At 41.5% G+C, this 27727-nt stretch overlaps 1 long non-coding RNA gene across 1 annotated transcript; it reads right to left on the bottom strand.

The window, feature by feature from the left end:
• Window positions 1-24030: 24030 nt before the first annotated feature.
• On the bottom strand, window positions 24031-27357 carry LOC148114606 (uncharacterized). The gene is made up of 2 exons (XR_015733091.1): window positions 27164-27357; window positions 24031-24563 (listed from the first exon to the last, which is right to left on the bottom strand). It is a non-coding gene; the product is annotated as an uncharacterized LOC148114606 (long non-coding RNA).
• Window positions 27358-27727: the final 370 nt, after the last annotated feature.

Here is a 27727-nt window from a genome sequence, read left to right as displayed (position 1 = left end):
GGAGGTTCTGAAGGCCCTGGCTGAGTCTCTGCCTCTGGCATCACATCCTCTTCGGCCTCCTCACTGTCCGACGTGAGCGCCGGCTGCGCAGGCTGCTGGTGCGACGCCACACCAGCCTCCTCATCGTCGGGATCAGCCACAATCCGCGCAGGCTGCTGGCGGGCCACAACAAGTGTACCGAGCCATCACTCTGGAATGCTTTGGTTTGGATTTCTGCACTGAGCAGTGGGTTGGACTTCATGGCCTATTCTAAAATCCAACCGTAAAATTCAACATATGTTAGTGAAATATTTAAAATGCTTTATTGTATCCTAGGAGCTGTGGTGGGGCAGTGGTTAGAATGCAGTATTGCAGGCTAAGTCTGCCCCTCCTGACTGATTCAAGCTTGACTCAGCCTTCCATCCTTCTGAGGTTGGTAAAATGAGGACCCAGATTGTTGGGGAGAATATGCTGACTCTGTGAACCACTTAGAGAGGATTGTAAAGTGCTATGTAGTATATAAGCCTAAGTGCTACTGCTATTACTACTGCTATCCTATGATACACACATCCCCTCCTTTATTCCTCTTTTATAGGCCAGATCCTGTAAAAGGATCTGGCCTATAACAACCATTTCAAAAGTAAAATGGTTGTTTGCACACTAGTCTTAGCAACTGCCTGGATATATCCCTGTATTTTCTTGGCAAGATTTCAGAAGTGGTTTGTCATTGCCTACTTCCCAGTACTGAGAAAGAATAACTGGTGCAAGGTCACCCAGCTGGCTTTGTGCCAAAGATACAACTAGAACTCATGGTCTCCCAGTTTCTAGCCTGATGCCTACATGAGGTTCAAGAACTACAGTAATTTCCTCTTATATTTTTTCAGAGAAACTCAAGGGTGAAATATATTGGATTTGGCCTAATTTCATGTCTATCACTGCTTTGAGATTATTCTGAGAAATGATGAGCTTGATAGCCCATTCAGGGTTTGAACCAGTTACTTTGTAGATGTAACAAAAACTTTGTTAAAATTTTATTACTTCCATCACTGAGATCTTCAATTCCATCTACTCTGTTCTTGCTGAAAATGTAACTATTGGGGTGTGGATGTGTGGATGGAATGACACTATCACTTATAAAGCACAATATATTTATCTTAACCACAGAACATGAGCGAGGGATGCTTATAAAAACTCTGTCATCCACATACTTGAATCAAATATAGATGATAATGTACTGTAGTGTAGTTTTTAGATATTCTCATTTCATGAAAAAAGTATTTTGAAGCAAGCCTGAGATATTAAATCCAATAAACTTGAAAATGTTTGTTAATATTGCTCGCTCTTCTTTTTTTATGAAAATCAAACAATAAAGTTGCATATATTTTAACAAATATATTTAGATGAGCATAGATTTTTTTTCCAGCTGGAGGCTACTGTCATTTACTGCGGTTGTCAAACAAAACAAAACAAAAACAAAACAAAAAACCCACTCAGAAGCACAGTTACAAGATCCCTGCCTGTTTCTTTAATTTCTTATATCTCCAAGCAAAAACCAAGATATTGTTCTCTGTCAGTTAAATGGATCTCAGCTCACTGCTTAACAACAGGATTTTGCCATTTCATATTTTTTGCTCTTATGTAACAGAAAATCCCATTAACTCAGTATGTTCTTTCAAATAAGTTCATCATCTCATCTTCTTTCTTTAATGAGGCTGGAATAAAAGCTTCCTGGATAAGCTGGAGGATTGCTTGAGGAAGAGTAAGTTGCCTGTTCTGAATCCAAACTCAATATCCTTGACAACAATGCCTTTCTCCCGATTCACAGCACACAACAGAAGCATGGAATAGGGATCCAGTGCCAAATTCCATTATCTAAGGCTGGACTTCTGTCTGTGACCTTGAAGCAGACAAAGCCTGAGACAAAGTCTCCTGTCAGTCAGTCAGGAGTGCTGATTTGTCACCACCTTATCAGGTACTTATCAGGAGCTGAGGGCCCAGCAGCACAAGGAAACAACAACCAACAATTTAACAGCACCCTAATTAACAACTAAAAGATATACACAATCAGGCACCATACATATAGAACAGCCCAGTGCACATATTCTGGAGAGAGAGAAGTTCCCTGATTATGTTTTCCAGCACGAGCCCAAAAAGGCATTTCCTTAGGGGCCAAAGGATTGCCTCTACATATGTTACTTCAAACTAAGAAGGTAGACAGACTAAAAAACCAATGCCATATAGGTGCTTTTTTCAAAAGGTAACTGGAATTTCTTGATTTTGCTTGAAGATGTTTTGCTTCTCATCCAAGAAGCTTCTTCAGTTCTGAATGAATGGTGGAGAATGGAAACCTCTCTTTCTAACTATTGCCTTAGTAGCCATTCTTCCTCCTGTCCTTCAAGGCCATTCCCTATAGCCTCTACAGTTACACTTGAACATGTGAATCAATGGACATGTGAACTTTGCTACTTACTGTCTTCATGTGAATTTAATTCTTAGTCTTGCCTCTATAATTTTCTTGACTAGTGACTGGAAGAATATTTTCTTCCTAGAAAGGTGACACATTTTCTTTTCCTTCATTGCTGATAAAGTCTGTTGGCACTCATGTCTTTTCTTTTCACAGCAGGAACCCATAATGCAAGAAGTTGGAGCACTGTTTAATTCAGTCTTCCTGCATCGTGATCTGCAGATTAGCCCTTTAATAAAAGAAAGCTGGGCACCTGCTCCTCCACAGGAGCTACTTAGCTGCCTCTGTAATTTCTCTTACAGTAATTTCTGAAATATAAAGAACTGAATGGAAACACACACACACACGTTTATTTTCTTTTCAGTTGCTGAAAATGTAAGTATTTGAGAAGCTTCATATTTCTCTCCATGACAGACAAAATTTTGGCAATAAACACAGAATTGGTGGATTTAGTAAACTAAAATATTCAATAACCTTAACAGAACCATGGTACTGCAGGGCTGTAAGTTTCCTTGTAGATCCTGTGTATTGGGCTTCATACCTGCTTTTCAGAACAAGCAAGTAGGAAAGAAACATGTTAGACAAATATTGGGGAAACCAGTCACAAAAGATAGTCAGGTCATAGAGTTTATACCTTCCCCTAAGGAAGGCACGAATATGCCCCAATATCTTTTTAAATGCAGTATATTCTTCTTTTGTTTCTCCCTCAGTCTACTGATAAGGCAGCTGAAAGTCACTTTTTTACTGATTCATTGTTAAAAGTAGAATGTGCCCTCTTCATACAACACAATTTTTGTTACGGGTATAATCTAGCATGCCTCATTGCCAATGTGGTTGCTGACAGAGGTGGGAGTGGAATCTGCCCAGTTGCTGTTGGGAACATTAGGCTGCCAAGGTAACATTCCCTCCAAATTTCTGGGCATTGTCATTTATGGTCCTTTTGATTTGAATTGCAGGAGAATTGGGCATCTTGCTTCTTGAGAGAATGTTGGATCTGTTCTGTGAAGAAGGATAATTTAAGCTAATAAAGAGAGTTGATGGTATTGTCAATTGAGTGCGCTACATGTTTTTTTGCTGTTTTCTCTATCAACAAAGAGTTTCATGTGGCCATAACTCTTATATTCTTATGGAGGAACAAGAGCCATTCTGTGTACTCCATTCCATACTCTTGTCACCTACAAGGTTATTTCTAGGGACTGTCACTGCTACTTATGAGGACACAAGTAGACTCGCTGCCAGCCCTGTCATTCCCATGTGGCATTAGTCAAGGATAAAACTTGTTTGTTACCCGTTTCTCCTTCCACTTTCACCCCATTTTCTTCCTCTGAACCCACAAACCATTTTTGATCATGTGACCATGGAGATGCTGCAGTGATAGTAAGTGTGAAAAAAACATTGTACTTTTTTCAGTGCTGTTGTAACTTTAAACAGCCACTAAATCAATGGTTGCAAGTTGAGGACTACTGGAAAGCATTTTAACCCAGACATTTAATTATGGCTATAGATCAATACTCAAACTGGTACGTTATCATATTTGTTAAAAGTAAATGAATCCATACAAAGCATATGAGGACTACAGTGGACATGAAACCTAGAATATTCTCATTTTTGATGAAAAGGGCTTTTGAGGTTTTTCATAGGACAGCAACTGAAAGGGAAGAAAAAAGAGATTTTGATCTCCTTCATGTTTTAAAGCAAAGATGAATTTCAGGATTTTAACAGCCACTGAAAAAGTACTGGGTAGCAGAATTACCTAGTTACTCTTTTGATCCATTTTTTCAGTCCAACAGAAAACTTACTTTGACAAATCAATGCATGTCCAGTAATTTTGAAAGGTTAACTTAGTAGAGGCTGACTTAGTCAAGGATATTAATGGATAATGTTTGTGAGTCACTGGTGTGTCTGCAATCTGAGCTCAGTGTGCCCCAATAAAGCATAATTGCTAAGGGTAAGTTATTTCCAGACTCAGTTAAATCATAGTTATATACTCAGTTTATCTATAGAGGTGCTCGCTAAAAGGAAACTACTCTGCTTCTTCTGTTTCTTTATAGCATCCCAGTCTCTGTACATATAACTTTATTATAACTTTAGTTCTTCATCATTTACTGACAGTTTGATTAAGTACAGGTAGTCCTTGATTTACAACAGTTCATTTGACATTACAACGGCACTGAAAAAAGTGACTTATGACCATTTTTCACAATTATGACCATTGCAGCATCCCCATGGTCATGTCATTTACATTCAGATGCTTGACAACTGGTTCATATTTATGACCGTTGTTGTGTCCCAAGATCACATGATCACTTTTTGCGACCTTCTGACAAGCAAAGTCAATGGGGAAACCAGATTCACTTAACAACTGTATTATTAATTTAACAACTACAGTGATTCACTTAACAAATGTGGCAAGAAAAGTCGTAAAATGGGGCAAAACTCACGTAACAAATTTTTCACTTAGCAACGTACATTTTGGGGTGAAGTGGTTTCAAGTCAAAGACTACCTGTATGAAACTATAAAATATGGTCCTGAGACTGTGAACAAGAGAGCAGAGGGCAATAACTGCATTTGACAATGTGCACAAGTCAAAGTTTACTGTACTATGCCATTATCCCAGGTTTAAGTATACTTTATTACTAATCTTGTATAGAAATGGTTCCTGAGAACCACAAAAAGTTATTAATCTGGGTAGTGACAATAAATGCAAAAGTGCTATGAATTACTGTGCTATGGATTCAGTTTACAAGAGGACTCTCAAGGTTTTCTACAATCATAAACAATCCTTTTAATATATCTAATATAATAGAGAGGAAAGGCCATTAAAAGAAAAAGAAGTCTTAATTACATAAACATCAAGTCAAGTTTGTCAGGATAAAATATCATGACACCAGAAAATCAATTACAGAACTTGGTTAAATTCCACTGGGAAACCACAAAAACAGGTAACATTCCGATATTTTATCTTGCCATTACACATTTTATTGATAATAAATGAGGATCTCAAATTGAACCAGAAGAAAATCAATACAAATGAACAGGATTAATGTAATAGGATCCAAGAACAAACACAGATAAATGTTTTAGCATTTTCCTTTTGCAATAACTCCCAGTATTTGGACACTGGGCAGTCTTAATATACAGCATATACAGAAACGTAATTTGGAAGTGATCATAGCAGATGTAATAATGGCCAAATCTTCCTTCTACAGAAAGACATACAACTAGATTACAGCCAAAGCTGCAGAATAGAATTTGTTGATATCTATGGGATAACCAAGCAACAAATAAAATAGAATAGAGCCCTCACAACATATGAGAGCAAAATATGTCATGTTTTTATCTCGGGACCAAGAGGAAAAAAACTATAGTAATCTCTTTATCATGCAACACAATTTAAATATCAAGATGATTTAAAAAATAGATATAGGGGACACTGAGTGTCTAGGAGAGTAGCATCCCTTTGATTCCAATAATCCCCCCCTCCCAATGAGTGGGTGGTATGCATGGAGAGGAGAGAATCCTCTGCCTGAGGAATAGATTTGGAGGTGGTGGGGAAGGAAAGGGGGTTCAGGGGCTGTGGCTACTAGGATAGCCATGGGTTCGATCCAAATCATTAAGAGCCTGACCTACAATGGCAGTCCACACTTTGGATCTGGTTTTCCTGTTGGGGCAGTAGAAAAGAAGGAAATTTGTGTAACTCTGGGTTTCTATTGTAAAAATGGCTTGCAAATGAAAGAAAGAATATGTTAAACAGGGTTTTACAAATGAAATGCCTTATTTTATAGGCAGTTAATTTTGATGAATGCTTATTAATTCAATCCATACATGTTTGGCATCGTTCTGCCCTTTTTTAGGACCATGGCTGGTTGCAGATTGTCTCCATCCATCTTGATGTCTATATCTCACTGCACACACATACATACAGAAATACATTTGTGAGCGATTAGTGGGTTATCTTTCAAGTAAACACAACATTGCTTCCACAGATCCTGTCTAGGATCCATGAAAATATATGCAATGTTAAATTAGTCTTTGAAGTATTGCAAGCCTATTTGTTGCTTTTGTTAAGCCTATTTGTTGCTTTTGTTGCAAATGACTAACACATTAACTCTGCTAGGATCATGCAAAGAGCCATCTGCTACTGGAAGAATCAGTTCTTTGGCTCTTCCTATTGTCAAAAGAAAGAGGGAAAAAGAGAAAATAAGCATTAAGGACCTCTAAGGAAGCAATTCTTTTCAAATTGATCCTCCAAATTTTACATAGTCCAGGACAGCTTTTGTATTCTATAAATGGTTATTATTAACTTATGGAGATGTCAGAGTATGAGGAACTTGATTGAAGATTTTTTTTTCTTTTTTCATCTCCTGATATGCTCTGCTTATTATAAGTTTTCTTCATGATTAGACCAAATAACTTGTTTAATTATTTAATCTGCGGGTGAAACTGATTAACAGATTAACAGAGTTGGAAGGGAGTTTATAGGTCATCTAGTCCAACCCACCGCTCAAGCAGAAGAAACTGTTGCTTCCTAGGATATCTAAATTGTTCATCCAGCATGATAAAAAACAGAAGGCCATGATTTCACTTGGCTGATGTACCATACCATTTCCTCTGAGAACAGAGTTGAAAACGATTCACTGGAGGGAAACAATATCATTTCCCTCTTTCAATCATTCATTTGACTACAATTGCTATTCAATATCAAAACCATTCATTTCCCTGCTCATATTTTCCCCTCTGAACTTCCAATGACAAAGACAGAAAGTTCTACAGCACGATGAAGATCTGAACACTCAGTCAATAGCTGTTAAAAACTGCACATTGATTCAGAAGTAAGAGCCATTGTTCAGCTTGTTGGTCTGCAGGATTCTGGCATAGCACAAGTTCCAGCATAAGTAAAGCCCACATTCGGATCCAAGTATGCATCTTTTAGATAACGGAAAAATGGATGCTGGGAAATATTAAACATCATCCAGTCACTGTAGTTCTTGCAGCCTCAACCCATCTATCACCTGAACGGCATAACCAGAAATCCTAGAATGGTATGCAGTGCCTTAAAATCTGGAATGTTATGCCTATATTATCCATTAGGCCAGTGTTTCTCAACCTTGGCAATTTAAAGATGTGTGGACTTCAATTCCTAGAATTTCCCAGGTAACGCATTAAAATGTATACATCCTGAAATTAAAATATATTGAGAGAGAGAGGGAGGGAGGGAGAGGGACCAGTGGTGAAATCTAAAATTTGTTACTACCGGTTCTGTGGGCGTGGCTTGGTGGGGGGCTGTAATGTGACTGGGTGGGCGTGGCCAATTTTTTTTTTTACTTTTAAAAGCATTTTTTCTACAACCTCTTCGGTGAAGAGGTTGTAAAAAAATGCTTTCAAAAGGCTCTGACAATCCCAGCTGAGTTGCCTGATCGGCAGAGGCTTTTTTTTTACTTTTAAAAGCATTTTTTCGGCCGAAGAGGTTGTAGAAATAATACTTTTAAAAGTAAAAAAAAAAAAAAAGGCTCTGATGATTGTATGGCTCAGCTGGGCATGGGGGGTGGGGGCAGGGATTTTTGCTACCGGTTCTTTTGCTGCCTCCATCGCTACTGGATCGGGCGATCCGGTCCGAACCAGGAGCATTTCAACCCTGAGAGAGACCCAGATAATAGTTTTAAAACCCTAAACCTCCAGATTACTACTGCAGTGATTGTATGCAAAATAAATGTGCCAAGAACATACAAGGGCCTTAATGGAGCCCTGCTGGATACAAGCCTCAGAATTCCTCCAAAAATACTGGCAAATTGTCATTTTTAATGTGGTTATAAGAAAGAAATTATTAAACATACAGGAGAGGAATAGATGTGTTGACTGTATTTAATCAATACATAATCAAAGCTAATGTAAATCAATTTGTCTTTCTTTCCTTGAATATTTTTGAGAAGTGACCTTCTCCCCAACCCCAGTATATTATTTCAGACCAAATTTAGTTCATAATTAAAAGTGGGTAGCACACTAGATTGCAGGGGCAATCTATTGCATTTAATAGGCATTATGCTCAGATTTTAGACCAGGGACACTTGATGTAGGAAATGATAATGTGAGAGTATTTGAAATGGCACTGAATAGAGGAGTATATCAATATATTGCATATACTACCTGCTTGGGATAATGGAGAAACCAGAGATTGGTTCTGGAGAAAATTGAGCAATCTTGTGAAGCAATATGATGCAGCAGGAAATAATTTTTGCTAGAGGGTATGAATGGCTGGCTAGAAGAAACTAAGAGAGAACAGAAAAAGTGACTGGGCAATTCAGAGGTGGAAGAATGAATGAGAACTGTGCCTGATTAGTGAGTATCTATTTAGAAAAAAGGTCTGTTCAAATATGTTTATACATTATTCATATGCACATGTGGCAAAGGAATGGATGTAAATTTAAAAGCACACTTGATTTTATTTTTATGAAAAGTTGAGATAACTGAAATAAAGCACACACAGGGTAGAGAGAGGTAAAGGTACTACCCATTTTTGGGTAGTATCAAGAGTGGGTCTAGAAAAAAAAGAAGGACATGAACAAAAGTGTGGGTTAGGGGAATAAAAGAAACGAAAGCAGAAAAATTGTAGGAAGAAGAGAGACTATGAGTTAAGTATGAAAAATAGTAGAAGATGGAGATAGAACAGTATAACTGCCATACTGTTGTGGCCTCTTGGCCGCAGCCCCTCCAGCATCCAAATCAGATGAGGAGGCGGAGTGGGAGTCAGGGCCAGCATCAAGGCAATCTGAGAGCTCCGAGGAGGAAGAAGGAATGGAGCTGTCAGAGACAGAGGCGGACCCTGGGCTGTCCATCACTCCCAGATGGAGAGTCTCCCAGATGGAGAGTCCTGAGGTGGCTGATGAGGAAGAGGAGGAACAGCTGGGTCCTGTGCCTGATGCGCAGATGCACAGAAGGCAGAGAGGAGGAGAGCGGAGGGAAGCTATGGGCCGATCCTCAGGATGGAATAATCACAACTGCTAGCTAAGCCCCACCCTAGTTCTGGGGATAAAAGGTGGAGTTGGAGACGAATAGGTGTGGCAGGCAACTATTCGTCTTCCTGTCAGTCAGCCACTGAATTTCTGAATCCTGTCTGGAACTGTATTGGAATTCTTTCTTGGAATCTGTGGCGCTGAGAGTCGGGTGCGCCTTCGGAGCGTGTGTATGTGTATGTCTCCACTGCTGGAAAAAGAGCGAGCACATCTTCCAAGACTTCCGTTACAAGTGTGGTGAGAGAGAGAGAGACTCCTGGTGTGTTGGCATCATTTCAGGGGGAAAGGGAGCCAACTTCGCTTTCCACAAGCACTTAGAGACTTCGTTAGCCTGCTGTGCGAGAGAGAGAGAGAGAGAGAGAGAGAGAGAGAGAGAGAGAGAGAGAGAGAGAGAGACTCTTTGCCTGGGTTGCTGGCGCTCCTAATAAAGGGAACATTTGGTTAAAAACAGCATGCTCGTCGTGTTTGGGCAGCCGGGTCAGAACACATACTGCTAACAGTGTGATTGGCAAGTAAACATAAAGAAAGGAGATGTGCAAGCTGCTTGAAATAGCGGTATGTATGTATCAATATTACAGTTGATGGCAAAAAATAAAAGGACAAGCTGTACTGATCTTTGTCTGAAGGCCCCCAATCTGGGCTATCATCACTAGAGTTCTCCTGCTCCTGTTTTCCCCAATCCACATGCATCTTTCAGCCAGGATGTAGAGAACAATTGAAGATGAGTGTGTGTGGGGGGGGGGACAGGAAGAGAGGGAGAAAGAGAGAGAAGGGAGAGAGAGAGAGTATGTAATGCTTAATCAGCTGTATTTAATATAGATTTTGTACATTAACAGAGACTCTCTGTGTTCCTTTGAGCATTTTATTTCTGCACCAGATCCCTGAACTTCTGCATTTTATTGTGCAATTGTATCAACTAAAAAGTTCCTTCCCATCCAGCCCTGTGATCAAGCCTCAACCATTCTTACCTAAGTGGGTTAGATAGCTTGTAAAAGGTGTGACTGCACATATGCTTCAATAAGGTGGTTGAAAGAGAAAAAGGATGTGTAAACTCTAAACAGAGGTGTTTGCAATCATTGATCCAAAGGCACCTGCTGAGTTTCCTTGGCTGAGGATGGACTTCATTCCAAATACCTTATCTGCTACACCATACTGGCTGGTGCTCTACATAATAAATACTCCTTAGATTCAAGCTTGAGATTCCATTTGAGTCTAGTGTGCATTTGAGATCTTCCTATACTTGTGCCCCTTCCTCAATTTAGAAACCTTCAGCTGGTCATTCACACCTTAGTCACCTCACAACTGGATGGTTTTAACATATACACTTGATCTTAGACAAAAGGCCAAAAGCAATACCCACTCTAAATAGAGCTGCCTTTGAAAACGGTCCAGAAGTTACACTTGGTTCAAAATGCAGTGGGGGTGGGGGTGGTAATGAGCCTTTTATTTTTGTTTATGTGTCATCACAGCTTTGTGAGTGCATTGGTTACAAATCAAATTCCAGATGCAATTTAAGGTGCTAATTTTAAGGTTCTCACCTAAAAAGAAATTTTGAGGTTAGTACTGTGGGTATGTCAGAGCATTCATGTTTTTGTGTTACGTAGTCTTTTAAATTTGTTAGCCTCCCCCCCCCGCCCCGAGACTTTTTGGAATGGAGCCATCTCAAAATCTAATAAATATATAGAACATTATGATGACATAGCCATATAGCCCTACAGTGTATCATATGTTGGCTTGCACCATGCAGCAAGGCTACTTCCTCTCCATTATTTCCTCTCTGGAACTAAAAATTAATCTTCCCTAATGATAATAACAGAATGACAGAACTGGAAGGGACATTGGAGATCTTCTAGTCCAACCCTCTGCTAAGGCAGGAAACCCTATACCATTTCAGATAAATGGTTGTCTGATCTCTTCTTAAAAACTTCCAGTGTTGGAAAATTCATAGCTTCTGAAAACAAGTTGTTCCACTGATTAATTAATCTAACTGTCAGGAAATTTCTCCTTAGTTCTAGGTTGCTTCTCTCCTTGATTAGTTTTCATTCATTGTTTCTTGTCCTGCCCCCAGATGCTTTGGAGAATAGTTTGACTCCTTCTTCTTTGTGGCAGCAGCCCAATAGATATTGGAACACTGCTATCATGTCACCCCAGTCCTTCTTTTCATTAAGCTATACATACCCAATTCCAGCAACCGTTCTTTATATGTTTTAGCCTCCAGTCCCCTAATCATCTTTGTTGCTCTTCTCTGCACTCTTTCTAGAGTCTCAACATCTATTTAACATTGTGGCAACCAAAACTGGATGCAATATTCCAAGGGTAGTCTTACCAAGGCATTATAAAGTAGTTTTAACACTTCATGTGATCTTAATTCTGTCCCTCTGTTAATGCAGCCTAGGACTGCATTGACTTTTTTGGCAGCTGCAGCACACTGCTGGCTCATATTTACGTGATTGTCCACTAGGACTCCAACATCCCTCTCACAATTATTACTACTGAGCCTATACTATACCTGTGCATTAGGTTTTTCTTGCCTAAAATGTAGAACCTTACTTTTTTCATCACTGAATTTCATTTTGTCTAACCCACATTTTTCTACCTTATCAAGTATTAGGTTGTGGTGTACTTTATCAAATTCCTTCCTGAAGTCCAAGTAAGCTATAGGCACAGCATTTCTCTAGTTCACTAATTTTGTCACTTTGTTAAAGAATGCAATAAGATTTGTCTGGCATGATCTGTTTTTGACAAACCCATGTTGGCTTTTGGTTATGACTTTGTCTCTAGGTGTTCGCAGATTCGTTGTTTGGTTATCTTTTCCAGAATCATCCCAGGTATTGATGTAAGGCTAATAGGTCTGTAGTTTACTGAATCAATTTTACCTAACTCCTCCTTTTTAAAAAAAAAAAAAGATGGAAACTACATCAGCTCTTTTCCAGAATACAAGAAGCGGGGGATTGCATCGCACTGCATTTGAGAGTCCTGATAATTTGCTTCTTCACAGTTCTTACGATTAATCAGAGCTCCCTCCTGGAAGCCTGATTGTTATTCTTCAAACTTCTTTAGAAAAAAAAAAGATTCTCAGAAATTAAATGTATAAACAACATTTTCCCCATAGTAAGAATTCAATCTAATTCTTAAGGGTGCTTCACAGGCAATCAGAAGAAATGGACAATAGATTTTTCAAAATAACCAGCTCCAAATGATAGAGTAAATACCAAAGGCATTAAGATTATTGAAGAAATTGGATGAAACCTTTGGAAAGTGGTATTGCATCAATCTTCTGTTTTTCCCCTTAGTCCCAATTTACAGTGTTTCAAATTGTACTATTTGTACACAGCTAATACATGGAAGCTGATATTAAAAAAAAATTACATGTGGCTTAATTTTCTCAGTCCAAATATTTAAGAGGATTCTTAAAAATACTGTATTTCCAGTTCGTATATCTTGTCTTCCCAATAGTTAATACGACCTACAAATGGGTCTGTTGTCCAGGATCCCACCCTCCATTCTGAAATCAATGCTGATCTTTTTTTTTATTGTGCAACTCAGTCTTCAGTTTCCAAATAAACCTGCAAATAATTTGAACTCAAATGAAATGAGCTGCCTTCATCATAAGCCATAGTGGATTTATTTTAGATTTCAAGTATCACACCTTTACCTATATTTATAACATTACTCCATTGGTTATGAAATAGTCATAATCTCACTACATGCTTTAAAATGCAATGTTTTCTCACATATATCTAACATCCGCTTCTTGAACCTAGTTGTGAATCCTCTCCTCTACTGTCATCGCAAAACAACAGTGAGAGCTCCTACCATCCTTATCATTACATTATAGCAAAAGAGATGAGTGGTAATTTTCTTAATAAAATACTAACAATTTCTGCAGGCATGTTCCATTCCCACTTAGTGCAGAGAAAGTAAGACTGGTTCAAATATGTAAATGTGGAGAGAAGATAACACAATGAAATGTATATCTCCTCCCCCACCCCCAGTCAATTCTTCTCTGCCTAAGCTAGCACATTAGGAAGAAAGTTCTATTAGTACTTCTCACTGCCATTCTGTTGTGGGTTTTTTCCTCATTACAATTGCTTCCTCAAGTGGATTGGCCTGATTTCATGGAGAATCCTCATGCCAATAACTCTGAGGGATGCACAATGGAGGCAATCTTTAAGCAAATTGTCTGGGATAATTTCATTATACCATTTAGTCACTGGGTAGCACAGGACAGTCATATCTCACTGGAATCTGAAGTTTCCTGTTACTGTTCTACATTTTGGAGCAAATAAAATTCTTGCCTAGCTTTCTGACTGATGTCTCCTTTATACTTTTTGTCACGGTGATCCATGTGGCATGCAGCTTATAAATGTTTTTGTTTTGACTTGGATTTGTCCCAATGAAAGCTTTCAGAGGCTGGGAGGGTCTCTGAGTTGAACTTAGCCAAAGGTATCCAATATTTGACACAGCACAGCCAAATAAGTATCTGATTGACACTACCTAAAGCAATGGATTGTTTACAACAATTGTCAACGGGAAAACACAGTCCCATCTTTGACTAAACTTTGAATCCCCCCATACACCTCTTTTTCCTGCCTTTCACATGGTTTAATTGACATATTGCCTTACATTTCTCAGACTTGGTTGGTCTGTAATTGTTGGCTGTTGAGATAATCACCAATTCCTGCCCTTGGAATCTCCCACAAGGTATGTGCATGAGACAGGGAGAGCAAGAGCACAGCATTAAATAAAACTAACAATACAGTATATGTGACCCATTGGTCAAGGAATTTCGGCTGGCAAGGTCGAGGAGAAGAGCCTTTTCTGCTGTGGCTCTTGCCCTTTGGACATTGTGCCCTCCCAAAGTGAGATCTGCACTGACCCTTTTGGCCTTCTGAAGGACCTGAAAAATTGGCTCCCCCCCCCATGTGCATTTTGCTCCATTCCTCCTCATCTTTGTCAACTTTAAACTAATGTAATGCTATTGTTTATTCTTTTAAAGTTTTTATTGGTTTTTAATGATTGTAAGTTACCTAAAGTCACTTCTAGGGTTGAATAAGTGGAATAAATAAATAAATAAATAAAATTATGTTTATACCACGTCCCTATCAGGGCACAGCCCAACTGTATCAAAATTAACAAGTAAAGATTAGCCATAATTAAAATCCCATCAAAACTGTTATGTCCTGACAGTCGGCGCATGCGTAATTGCAGCCGCCAGCAGACGGCGCTAACTTGGCGGGAAAGTTTGAGGGCGCTGATTGGGTTAGACTCTGACAGCTCGCATATTTAAGAGCTGTCAGCTTATGAGGGTTTTGCTCACTCACACCGTTCATGCAGTTAGCTGTTCACGTTACTCTGTTGTTAAAGTAACAATTAAAGGACATTGTTAATGTTAACTATTCTGCCTCGATTTCTGCCTGCCCATGTCAGTATAAAGCACTGGCGACGAGGATGGGATCGTGAGGCAGCAAATCGAGCATCGAAGCTTCAACTGTCAGTGAACTGAGGGTCTATTCAAAGCGCTGAGGAGGTGCCTCAGGCTGCTGTCCGAATACCATGGCTACCCTAACGATGTTTGCACCCTTCAACCAGACGCAAGAGACATGGGACTCTTTCTTAGACAGGTTTGAATGTTTCCTAGCAGCTAATGATTATAAGGATATACCGGGCAAAAGGAAGCAAACTGTTTTCCTCAGTGTCTGTGGGCATGAGATGTTTGAGACTGCACGAGCGCTTTTAGACCCACTGAGGGTCCAAGACGTGCCATGGGACACATTGATGGCCAAATTAAAAGGGCACTATGCCCCCTTACCTTCCTGTGTCGCCCGGCGCTATGCTTTCCGCCATAGATATCAGGCTGAGGGAGAGACAATTACCCAATACAGGGCAAAAACAAAACCAAACCAAACCCATATAAAAGCAATATATACTCTAATAGATTTAAAGTCACAAAAAATGATAATGCACCATTATAAAATGAGCCATTTGATTTTCCTAAAAAGTGTTACCACAAAACAATCATATCATCTAACTTTAACTGCCATTTTCAACATTCTCTACAATTTAAGGTACCCGTTATAGCTGTTATAGCTCTTATTCCATGAAAAGAGTATAAATTAACATTTGAAATATTAGTAGCAAAATCTTGTTTTTCTTCATGAGCATAAATTATTTTTGTTATGTTCAAACAAACAGAAGATTACTTTTGGAGGCTTAAAAGGAACTGTGTTCTTTAACTTTGCATTTTTCTCTTTGCATGAAAAACAATTCATGCCTCTACTATAGCTATCCTAACCACCAATGGACTATTAAGATGGATGTCAGCTATGTTTCAAAGTAATGTTGTGTTGTATATTACTACCTGGGGAAAGATTGGCTTTTGAAACTTTCATTATGCCATTAGGAACCTACTTCCATCAGTATAAAAAGCCTTGAAAGGAAACTAGGTTCCATCATCCCTGGAAGCCACTGAAAAAGCTGTTTGCTTGATGAAATATCCAGGTATGGGATGCTCTCCTAGTCAATTATCAGCTATTTGCAGGTTTTTTTATCACACTATGTACCCTTTTATCATGTAATGATCCATATCATTGGCTTTTATGTAATGACCTTAATTTGAACAGACACAAATAGAAGTAAGACCGAAGATCTATGCCAAACAGATTCATATATATGGTCTACCACACCCAGAGTCATGTATTTAAACTGTAGATGGTGTTCTTAATACCTGTTGAACTCATCTGATGTAAATCAGACATGCCCTTCTTTGTGACAGATGAAGGTGGCCCACAGATAAAACGTATGAATCACAGATTTCCATTGCTGTGTGCAGTGCTTCCATATATCTTTAGAATGTTTTAGTGTTGCCTTGTTTTCTGACTGAACCACTTCATGCCTGACCTACTTCTTAAAACAAAAACAAAAACAATCAGGTTTTTCAGAGACGTATTTCAAAGGTCACTAAGTGATCCTTTGGAACACAACCAGGCCACATTAAGATAATCAGAGCTCATTGCACCAAGCAAGCAACTCTTGTGTTCACACATGGAGTATCTTCACTCTTCTCAATCTAAAAAGCTCTAAATTCTCCATGTCATCTGAAGGAGAAAATTATGGTTATCAACCAGCAACAAATGTGAATAGTATAATCCATTTTTGGAAGCAAGTTTAATATTGGAGTTTGTTCCAATGCTTCCAGTTGTGCCATGTGATCTCCCCTATCAAGATCCAGATTTAGTCACAGTTTGAAAAGAAATGAAAGGACTAAATTCACAAGTAAAAGGTTTTATTAACTCAGCTGAACTCAGGATTAAAGCAGCTTAATTACATGCAGATTTATTTCCTTCATTAAATGTCTCTCCCTCTATTTGTGGAAAAGAGGAGCAATAATACACTATGGAATATTGTGATATGTTATATATTTTCTACTTGTTAGCCTCCATCTGAAATTCCATTGCAAAATATGGAAGACAATGTGGAATGGAAAGGAATTATGTCTGCCACTTTACTCCTCCCCCCAACTGATGGATTGATAGATTGAATCATTCATCTTTCATCCTGTTTTTATACTAGTGGCTCCATAAATATTCAAAGATATTTACAGCAATCCTAATTGTCTCCCACAAAGTCACCTTTCTTACTTGTGAAGGGCCGCTGTAGTATAATCGCATCATTTGCATTTAGCCACTACCTCCAACAAGAAGTGGAAAGACATCTGTTCGAAGTATAAGGAAATTCACCTCTGGAGAACACGTGGCAGTTTCGTCTTTTAAAATCTCATTTTAAAGAACACTTTAACAGAAGCAAAGGCAAATATCTTGCAGGTTTGCAGGAGAGGCAAAAGCACTGAAGGTTTCCAGTGGTAACAGAAAAATACATTGTACAGTATTTTAAAGGGGAAAAAATGTAAAATGGGAAGAAAGGTTTATGGGCATGTATGGGTGGGTTTTCAAGATAAGGAATGACCTTTTCAAACTGGGAGTCAACTATACCTCTGATTGAAGCCTCTCCCACACCAGCACCTCTTTATCTGTTCTCAAATGTAGCCTCCCCGCCAGGGTTGGGTTCTACTTACCTTTACTACCGTTTCGCAATGGGGCCGTGCACACGCGCTCGCTTCGTTCACATATGCGTGCATTCTTCTGCACAAATGCAGAAGCTTCTGCACATGTGCAGAAGCGTTTTGATGACATCAGGGTCAGTGGGCAGAGCCTCCCGCCGGTTTTACTACCGGTTCTATAAAACTGGTGCGAACCGGGGGCAACCCACCACTGTTTCCCCCCTCCCAACTACATGTACTTACTAATTGAAGATATATGCTTTTAATTCCAGCATAACAAAATCAGGATTTAAAAAAAAATGCTTTAAAACAATTCCATCAGCCTCAAGATCCTCTCAGTTCTAGACTCAAATGTCAGATAAAAGAAGGGAAGTTGAATCATATTATTTATTAGCAACCCGATGAGACATAGATTTCTAGATTAGGCAGCACAAAAAGCATTTACCGGTAAGTCTAGTTTGCTGGTTGTACACATTCATTTTAAACTTAACTTATTAAATGGTCTAAGAGGAAGGGAATGATCTGTATTGCAAAAGGGAAAGTCATCTGTTATCCTTCTCAGCATTATATGATTGTTAATAGTAATTGTAATAATCTATGGTTACAGACAATTAACCAGCATACTGTTTGGGAAGTATCTAATATGTCTTTAAAACCATTATTTATACTGCAGTGATAATTTCCTTTTTAAGTGGCTTTTAATGCCAACAGCACTTATAAGTCTCCTACTCTGTACCTTAATCATTAATGGGTTACAGAAGCCAGAAGAGAGCAAATGGTACCTTTGGCTTGAAGTGTCATCCATTAACAATGCAATCAATTAATGAATTTTATTCTCGTGAAGAATAGGTATTAATCAAACCCTGCGGTAGAGAGGTATAATCTTCACATCATAATCAGAGTGGATAAAAGGGATATAAAGAGAGCCATCTTTAATTCAAGTCAAATCCGTGCCAGGGGAACGCAAGAGTTTTGCCCCCAGATTGATCCTTGGCACTTGCCCAGTTTCCTGGCCCATCTACAGAATTTTTCTTTTTCTTTCTAGAGTAATGTAATTCAGTAAAAGAGAGAGATGTTCCCAATTTCTAACATAATTTATGTTCAAATAGTCCAGGATGAATATTTTACATCCCCCCTTTCCCTTTTACTAACAGGACAAAGTCAGTCACTAAAAATTAAATAGAGGGGATAAGAATTTCATTTAAAAATCTCTCTTCCTTGAACAAGTCCAGAAGTATTTCACGAGAAGAGTACTCCACTCCTCTGCTCACAACAGAATACCTTATGCCACCAAGCTCAAAATTTTGGGCTTGGACAACTTAAAATTAAGCCGACTACAGTCTGACCTAAGCGTAGTACACAAAATTGTCTGCTACAACATCCTACCTGTCAATGACTACTTCAGCTTCAACCACAATAATACATGGGCAAACAATAGATACAAACTCAAGGTAAACTGCTCCAAACTCAATTGCAGAAAATATGACTTCAGCAACAGAGTGGTCAATGCCTGGAATGCACTACCTGACTTGGTTATTACATCCTCAAACCCCCAAAACTTTAACCTTAAACTGTCTGTTAGATATCAAGTACAGTTCAAATGAGCCAATCAGGAATTAGTCCTGAGAGCGGGAAACTAGAAGGCACGTCAGTGGTTGCAGCCGGGGACAGCCCCTTCCTATATAAAGGGTTGCCCGGGGTTTGAATTGCCATTGCTGTTTCTGGAGTTAAATAAAAGAGTTACAGTTACATTGTTTCGAGTCTTCCTTCAATCGCCCACGATTTAACATTGGCGACGAAGGTGGGATCTGAAGGAACAGGACTGCACATCAATCTCCAAGCAATCATCAACCACCCATCCGATCCACCGAAACACCGGTCAGATCATCGGCTATCATGATGTCTGCAATCACACCGCCCGCTCCATTCAACCCAACCGGGGAAGATTGGGAAGCTTACATGGAGCGATTCTATATGTTCATGGAGGCGAACGATCTGCTGAGCTTATCAGAGCAGAGGAAGAGGGCCCTTTTCCTCACCCATTGCGGCCCGGCAGTTTTTAAAATGGCAAAAGCGCTTGCCGCCCCAGCTGATCTGAAGACCATGACCTGGACAACGTTGCAAGAAATACTCAAGGCACACTACGCACCGCAAGCATCATCCCTGGTAAGAAGGCATGAGTTTTATCGGAGGGACCAAAGAGAGGGAGAGACAATCAGTGCGTTCGTGGCGACCTTGCGGGAAATAGCTGCTGCATGCGATTTCCTGAATCTAGAAGAGGCCATGAGGGACCGTCTAGTACTGGGACTGAGGGACCTCACGTTACAGAGTAGGTTGCTGGCCCGGCCTCAAATTACATTCAAGGAGGCCTTGGAAGAAGCATCCGCAACCGAAGCTTCCCAGAAAACGGCGGCGGCTATGAAGAAAATGAAAAGCGGGCCGCCCGTAAAGGAGGAGGCGGCCGTGCACTATGAAAGAGTGGAATCGGGTTCGGAGGAAGAGGACGAGGAGGATGAAGTCCATCACCTCCGAGCCAATCGCAAGGAGAGACAACAGGGGAAGAGAGAGGCCTGGTGCTCGGAATGCGAAGGGAACCACCCGAGAGCCGAATGCAGATTTCGGGACGCTATCTGCCAAAGATGCGAAAAGAAAGGGCACATAGCGAGGGTCTGCAGGGCATCCCAGCCAGCCTCAAGGAAGACCAGACCCCCCCGATCGCCAACAAACAACAGAAAATTCCAGACAAGTGGGAAGAGACAACCGTTTGGGCGAGGACAAAGAAACGATGACCATCGGGCGGATCGAGGCGAGACCCATCAAACCATCGTGATCGGCCATGCCAGCGCGGGAAGGGCAAATAAGATGGCGGCAACAGTCTTGATCGAGGGGAGACCCTGCAGAATGGAGGTGGACTCGGGATCCAGCCTATCGATGGTATCCTGGAGAACAATCAAGAAGCTCCTGCCACACATCACAGCCCGCGACCTCAAACGACAGCGCCTCACCCTCATCGACTACCAAGGGAACCGAATTCCTGTGGTAGGCATTGGCAAGTTCAACGTAGCCTACAAGACATTCAAAGCCACGCTACCCCTCACGATTGTGGACAGAGACCGGCCCAGCCTGCTGGGCATGGAGTGGTTCGAGCCATTGGGGCTAGCCATCACCGGCGTCGATCACATCGGAAACGACACCTGGGAGGAGGACCTGATGAGGGAGTTCGCAGAGGTCTTTAACAACGAACTAGGCAAGTACAAAGGGTCCCCAATCTCATTCAATTTAGACCCCCAGGTAGCCCCAATCCGAATCAAACCCCGGAGAGTCCCTTTTGCGCTACGGCCAAAAATAGACGAACAATTAGATAAACTGGTCGCGCAGGGAGTGTTAGAGCCAATAGACCACGCGAGATGGGAAACCCCCATCGTGACACCGATTAAACCGGATGGGTCAGTACGCTTGTGCGGAGACTATAAAAGTACATTAAATAAGGCGCTCCAACAAAGCGCATACCCTGTACCAGTAGTCCAACACCTCTTGCATTCCTTGGGGAGGGGAAGAATCTTCGCAAAATTGGATTTAGCACAAGCATACCAGCAGCTGCCCGTAGATGAAGCCACCGCGGAAGCACAAACCATCGTTACACACAGGGGCGCATTCAAATGTAAGAGACTGCAATTTGGGGTGAGTGTAGCGCCCGGGCTTTTCCAAAGCCTGATGGAACGACTCCTACAGGGAATCGAGGGAGTCGTCCCATATTTCGACGATGTATTAATATCAGCAAGGGACACGACTCAATTGAAGCAGCGACTGAGGGAGGTGCTGACAAGGTTCCAGAAAGTGGGACTCAAAGTTAAAAGGGACAAGTGCCAACTAGCAGAGACTCAGGTCGAGTTCCTGGGATACTTGATAGATGAGTCGGGAATTAGACCCACCCCCGGGAAGCTGAGAGCGATCAAGGAAGCACCCCCCCAAAAAAATAAAACCGAACTGAAGGCATTTTTGGGGTTGCTTAACTTTTATAATATCTTCCTACCGCAGAAAGCTACCACTGCTGAACCACTCCACCGGCTACTGGACAGGAAGGCAGAATGGAAATGGGGGGAGCGAGAGAGGAAAGCGTTCGAAGACATAAAGAACCTTTTAACGTCAGACAGAGTTTTAGTGCAATACAGCGGGACATTACCCATAAGACTAACTTGCGATGCATCCCCCTTCGGCATCGGAGCTGTATTGAGCCACAAGATGCCTAACGGAACAGAGGCCCCCATTGCATTTTTCTCCCGGACTTTGTCAAAACCCGAACGGAACTATAGCCAATTGAACAAAGAGGCGTTAGCCGCAGTAGCCGGAATAAAAAGGTTCCATGAGTATCTCTACGGTCGGAGTTTTGAACTAATAACCGACCACAAGCCATTGTTAGGCATCATAGCAGGGGACAAACCAACACCCCCCGTTTTGTCGCCCAGAATGCTAAGATGGGTGGAGTTTCTGGCGGCCTACAACTACACACTGCTCCACCACCCGGGAAAATCAATCGACCATGCAGACGCCCTCAGCAGGTGCCCACTTCCAGAAACGGGGGAGGATCCAGCGCCAGCGATGACCACGCTGCTAATCGAGACGATGGAGGAAGCCCGAATTTCTGCAGCCGACATCGCGAGGGCCACCGCAAAGGACAAAATACTGGTGCGAATTTTAAATTGGATCTGGAAGGGGTGGCCGGAGGAAAAAGACATAAGCACAGAGTTCCTGCCATACAAACGGAGGCAAAATGAACTGTCAGGACTAAGGGGGTGCGTGTTGTGGGGGGATAGAGTCATTGTTCCAAACACACTAAGACAACAGACACTCAGATTACTGCACGACGGGCACCCGGGGATTGTGAGGATGAAAGCCCTGGCCAGAAGCTACGTGTGGTGGCCTGGGATGGACAAGGAAATCGAGACGTGGGTGTCCTCCTGCGCAAACTGCCAAGAGTCGAGGGCGGCACCAAACTCAGCCCCCGTCCACGACTGGGAAAACCCGGGAACACCATGGGCCAGATTGCACATCGACTTCGCAGGGCCGTGCAAAGGGAATACGTTCCTAGTCATCGTGGACGCATATTCAAAGTGGCTCGAAGTAGTGCTCATGTCGACGACCACAGCAGACGCAGTGATTAAAGTATTGAGACACCTATTCGCCACACATGGGATTCCCGACCTCATAGTCTCCGACAACGGGCCGCCGTTCACATCAAACACCTTCGAGATGTTCCTCGCTGACCAAGGAATAAGGCACGCCTTATCGGCCCCCAAAAAACCTTCGACGAACGGTTTGGTGGAACGGATGGTGAGATCTACAAAGGAGACGCTTATGAGATTAGGCCCAGGGGACATTCAGGCCAAATTAGATAAACTATTAGCCATCCAGCACATTACACCAAGCGCCACGACCCACCGAAGCCCAGCAGAATTATTAATGGGCTGTAAGCTGAGATCCCCTCTGGACAGACTGCACCCGCAGTACAGCACAGAGAAGCCAACCAACTCCACGAGCAGAATCCGAGAGTTCCAGCCAGGGGACAGAGTCTACGCAAAAAACCTGAGCGGAAACCCACTCTGGGTACCAGCAACAATAACCCAGGTGACGGGGCCCCTGTCCTACCGGGTCCAGACAACAGACGGCCAGCACTGGAAAAGGCACATCGACCAGCTCAGGGGAAGATTAACGAGAGTCGAGAGGGAAACCCAGCACAACAACCAGGGGGAAGGAAAAGACACGCAAGTGGTACCAGAGCAGGCCAATACACAAACGCCAGTTCTGGACACACCTAACACCAGCCCGGAAGAAGATAACAGCGAGCACGTACCTGAGTCCACGGAGGAGGCGACAGGCGCCGAAAGGAGCCGGCGGGGACAGCCAAGTAAAGTGGGAGAAGGAGGCGAATCCACACCGGAGACCGAGTTCGAGAGAGTTCCAGAGCCCACACAGAGGGAGCAGCGGACCTCAACCTCTCAACCCGAAGGCACCAGAACGACTGAACTGCGCAGGTCCAGTCGAACCTCCAAGCGACCCGCCTACTTACGCGACTACGTAGCATAGAGACCCCGGACGGGCGGACACTGAACTAGGGGGAAGGAGTGTTAGATATCAAGTACAGTTCAAATGAGCCAATCAGGAATTAGTCCTGAGAGTGGGAAACTAGAAGGCACGTCAGTGGTTGCAGCCGGGGACAGCCCCTTCCTATATAAAGGGTTGCCCGGGGTTTGAATTGCCATTGCTGTTTCTGGAGTTAAATAAAAGAGTTACAGTTACATTGTTTCGAGTCTTCCTTCAATTGCCCACGATTTAACACTGTCTACTGTGGACCTCACTGTCTACTGTGCCTACCATCCCTGTCCTACTGTCCCCATTTATTCGTACTCATTTCTTGTGTTCATGTCCATGTTTATACTTATACCTGTTTTCTCGTACATGTTTGACAAACTGTTCTGGCCCAGCTACGGACCCCAAAGAACGCAGCACACACAAAGTCTGTACAAACCTTAGTTTACTAAAATAAAATCAGTTTTTTTTTCAAACAAAGGCTGTTAATTAACTTTCTTAACAGCCTGGAAGAATCCAAAGAATAAATAATCTTAATCTTACTATGATTGGCAGAAAGCCCAGAAGCAATTTGCAGAGAACTAAGATCAAGACATGAAGGAGAGTGAATGGTTGTTCCCTGCAAATTGCTTCAGTCGACGTTCCTCCTTAAATAGGCTAAGGGAGTGGCCAATAAGCCCCAAGCATACTCTCAAGGAGACCTCCTCCTGAGGAGCCACTCCTGCCTTTTGGCAGCTCTGCACACCTGTGCATCAAGAAGAGGCTCCTCCTCTTCGTCCTCTTCACTTAAGGGAGCTTCTGGAGGCCCTGGCTGAATCCCCGCCTCTGGCACCACATCTTCTCCAGCCTCATTGTCCGACTCGAGTGCCAGCTGCACAGGCTGCTGGCACAGCACCACACCAGCCTCCTCGCTGTCCGAATCAGCCACCAGCCGCACAGGCCGCGTATGGGCCACAACACAAACTAAATAAAATAAAAATAAATAAATATGCAAGAAAGCTTTTCTCTTTCACCTTCACCTTCTAATTTATTTATTTATTTATTTATTATTTATTTATTTATTATTCCAATTTATATACCGCCCTTCTCCCGAAGGACTCAGGGCGGTGTACAGCCAAAAGTAAAAGCACACAAATATAAAATTTAAAAATGATTTAAAAGCTTATTTACTAAATCATAAGCAGTGGTCAAGTGGTCAAGCAACATTATTTGACCTATCATTGGTCTACATTACTCTTATAACCAGGCCTTCTCTCAGAGCAGATAACAGATGGTTGCTCATAATCCCCTCTGGCTATCAAGCTAGCAGAACCCCAAGACACAGCATAACTTGCTAAAGAAAAGCAAGTCATCTCTCCTGGCCATGTGGTGTTATAACCTGAGAGGTTCACCTGAAAATGTCTACTCTGACATGGCATTGACAGTCTCAGTCCAATCTACTTTACAGGATTGTTATGAGGGTAAAAAAGAGGGAAACTCCTGTATCATATAATCTACCTTGAGCTCTTTGTGGAAAAGGTGGGAATAGAAATGTGATAATGATGATGACGATGATAAATGTTCTGCACAAAATCGTAGCTATTTCACAGGGGAAAAAAGCTGTTTGTACCCTGCAGGGAGACAAAGCTAGAGACTTTTGGCAACTCGATAAGTGACTGAGAATCTGTATCCCCTTTTGTCAACTTCCTGCAAGCAATGGCAAAACTGGTTCAAACAATTCTATTACCTGTACAGGGCATAGACAGTGTTTCTCAACCTTGGTAGCTTGAGGATGGGTGGACTTCAACTCCCAGAATCCCCCAGCCAGCAGCGCTGGCTGGGGGATTCTGGGAGTTGAAGTCCACTCATCTTCAAGCTTCCAAGGTTGAGAAACACTGGCATAGAGGGTTTTTGATGCCCTCTTCTCTTGTAGCCTGTCTTCTGTGCATCTAAAAAGCACAGAGTTCATACAAAATACAGCACCGTAACCTTCATTTTGTTGCTTGTTCAAAAAGAAGCCCTATTTCTCTATACCTGCTGGTCAGCTAAATATCTAAGAAGTTATGACATGGTATTTAAATCCTGATTGAAGCTTCTTTCAGCTTCAAGGCTGTTCCTTGTTGGAAGCTGAAAGCTGTCTAGCAGCAGCGCTTTGAAGGAGGTTTTCTGTGGCTTCCTTGATGGGGCCTAAATTCAGGAGATAAATGTTTCACTCAGGAGATTGACAGATTTCTTATCAGCCTTTGGCCATGCACTTTCCATTTTCCCCAGTTATGTTCAATCAAAATGCATTCAGTCTACGATTAGGGAGTTTCAGTGAAATAGCTGTCCTCCCTTTTTTTATATACTAAAGAATAAATGTAACAAAACCTGACAGGAATATAAAGGTAAAAGTGGCTTGAGCACTGAAAGGCCACAGTTAATTTTTTATTATTATTATTTTAGAAAAAAGTGTGTTTCTGAAGTGATTAGAGCCCTATATCTATATATTCATTTGTGCCTGCAGCACTTCAAAAATAATGGATGAAGACTTTTTTGTCATACTTAATCCATATTTTCCAAGATTCCATGGTTGCTGGGAAAAAAATGCTGTCCACATCTATTGTTCTTGTACTTTCTATCTACAGCTATTCATTGTCTTTTCATCATATTATAGCTTAGCCTAATTGTGTACACTAAAAAAAAAAGCCTACAATTATTGGACAAGCTTGAGATCCTTGCTGTGATTAACAGCTTTTCCATCACCACTCTTCCTCAGCCTAAAATAGCTAATTCTTCAATTCAGACTTAAGAAATTCCTCTGCTTTTCATGGACATTTGCAATGCTGGACAAGTAGAAAGACTATAGACTGTAATGCCTTGTACCTCGTTTGCCTTGCTTGCCACTGATGTAAAGCTAAACTTCGATACAAATTAAAAAAAATATGTCAACTGTATATGGAAAATTAGGACTTTTAGTTCTAAAAGCAGAAATGGATTCCTAGATGGTGTTTAACATAATCACTATATCAGTTTTTTCCATTTTCACACACACACATACAATGGGCATCTCTATTATTTCATATATATTAATTAAAGTTTTATGCTTCAAATTTGTTTAGGTAAGAGTTGGTTTTTGTTAGAGTTTTATTTCAAGAACTTACAACATAAAAGCAAGTCAGAAGGTGGGCAATTTGGACCCTATAACATGGGGCAGAGACAGTTTAATCCTTTGCTTCATATTATTCCCCCCAATGAAATCACTTTGGAAAATAGACATTAACTACCAAAGGAAGCCTATACTGAAACATTTTATTCCAAGGTGCATATTTAAGGGAAATAATCTTCAAGCAGATGATGTTTTCATTGCCTGCATCATGGAAATTAAGAAGTACTATATATCCATGTATCTGTAATCTATGACGTTATATTGTTCCTTCATGTGCAGCATAACAACATACATGTCATGCAACCACTGTAGCATATTCCCATCATTTAACATGCTACTCATAGGAAAGGCTGTCTACATTCCCTCTTTCAGTTTTCACTGAAGGCTTTATCATCATGGAATTTCTCAGTCCCTCTCCAATTAATCACCTCCTTACCTTGAAAGGAGAGTTTTGGATGTTATTTACTTTCTCCCAGTTCTTAAACTTTTTTGTAGTTCCTTCTTCATCCTTGATCACCTTTTAAGACTGTGCATGTTTTGAAAATGATACAGAAAAAGTACCCCGCTATTTGGTGCAAGTCTGAAAAGAGGAGGGGGGTGAGGAAGAGGGGAAGGGGGAGGAGGAGGAGGGGGAAGAGGAGGAGAAGTGGAGGAGAAGAGGAGGAGGAGACAGAGAGGAAGAGGAGGAGGAGGAAGAAGAGGGGGAGGGGGAAGATGAGGAGGAGGAAGAGAAAGATGAGGAGTGGGAAGAGGAGGAGGAGGGGAGGGGAAGAGGAGGGGAAGGAGAAGGAGGGGAAAGAGGAAGAGGAGGAGGAGGAGGAGGAAGAAGAGGGGAAGGAGGAAGTGGAGGAGGGGAAGGAGGGGGAAGAGGAGGAGGAAAGAGGAGGAGGAGGAGCTACAAATCCAGCCCTTAACCCAAACCCATAATGTATTCTAGCATTTACGTTAGCAATAATTTTCCTCCAGGCCTGGGAAGAGGCACTCCTTTCATTATGAAAGA

This window comes from Pantherophis guttatus, chromosome 3 (assembly GCF_059756535.1).
Source record: "Pantherophis guttatus breed Tessera chromosome 3, ASM5975653v1, whole genome shotgun sequence".
NCBI classification, from domain to species: Eukaryota; Metazoa; Chordata; class Lepidosauria; order Squamata; family Colubridae; genus Pantherophis; species Pantherophis guttatus.
This window is presented reverse-complemented; position numbering and strand designations above follow the sequence as displayed.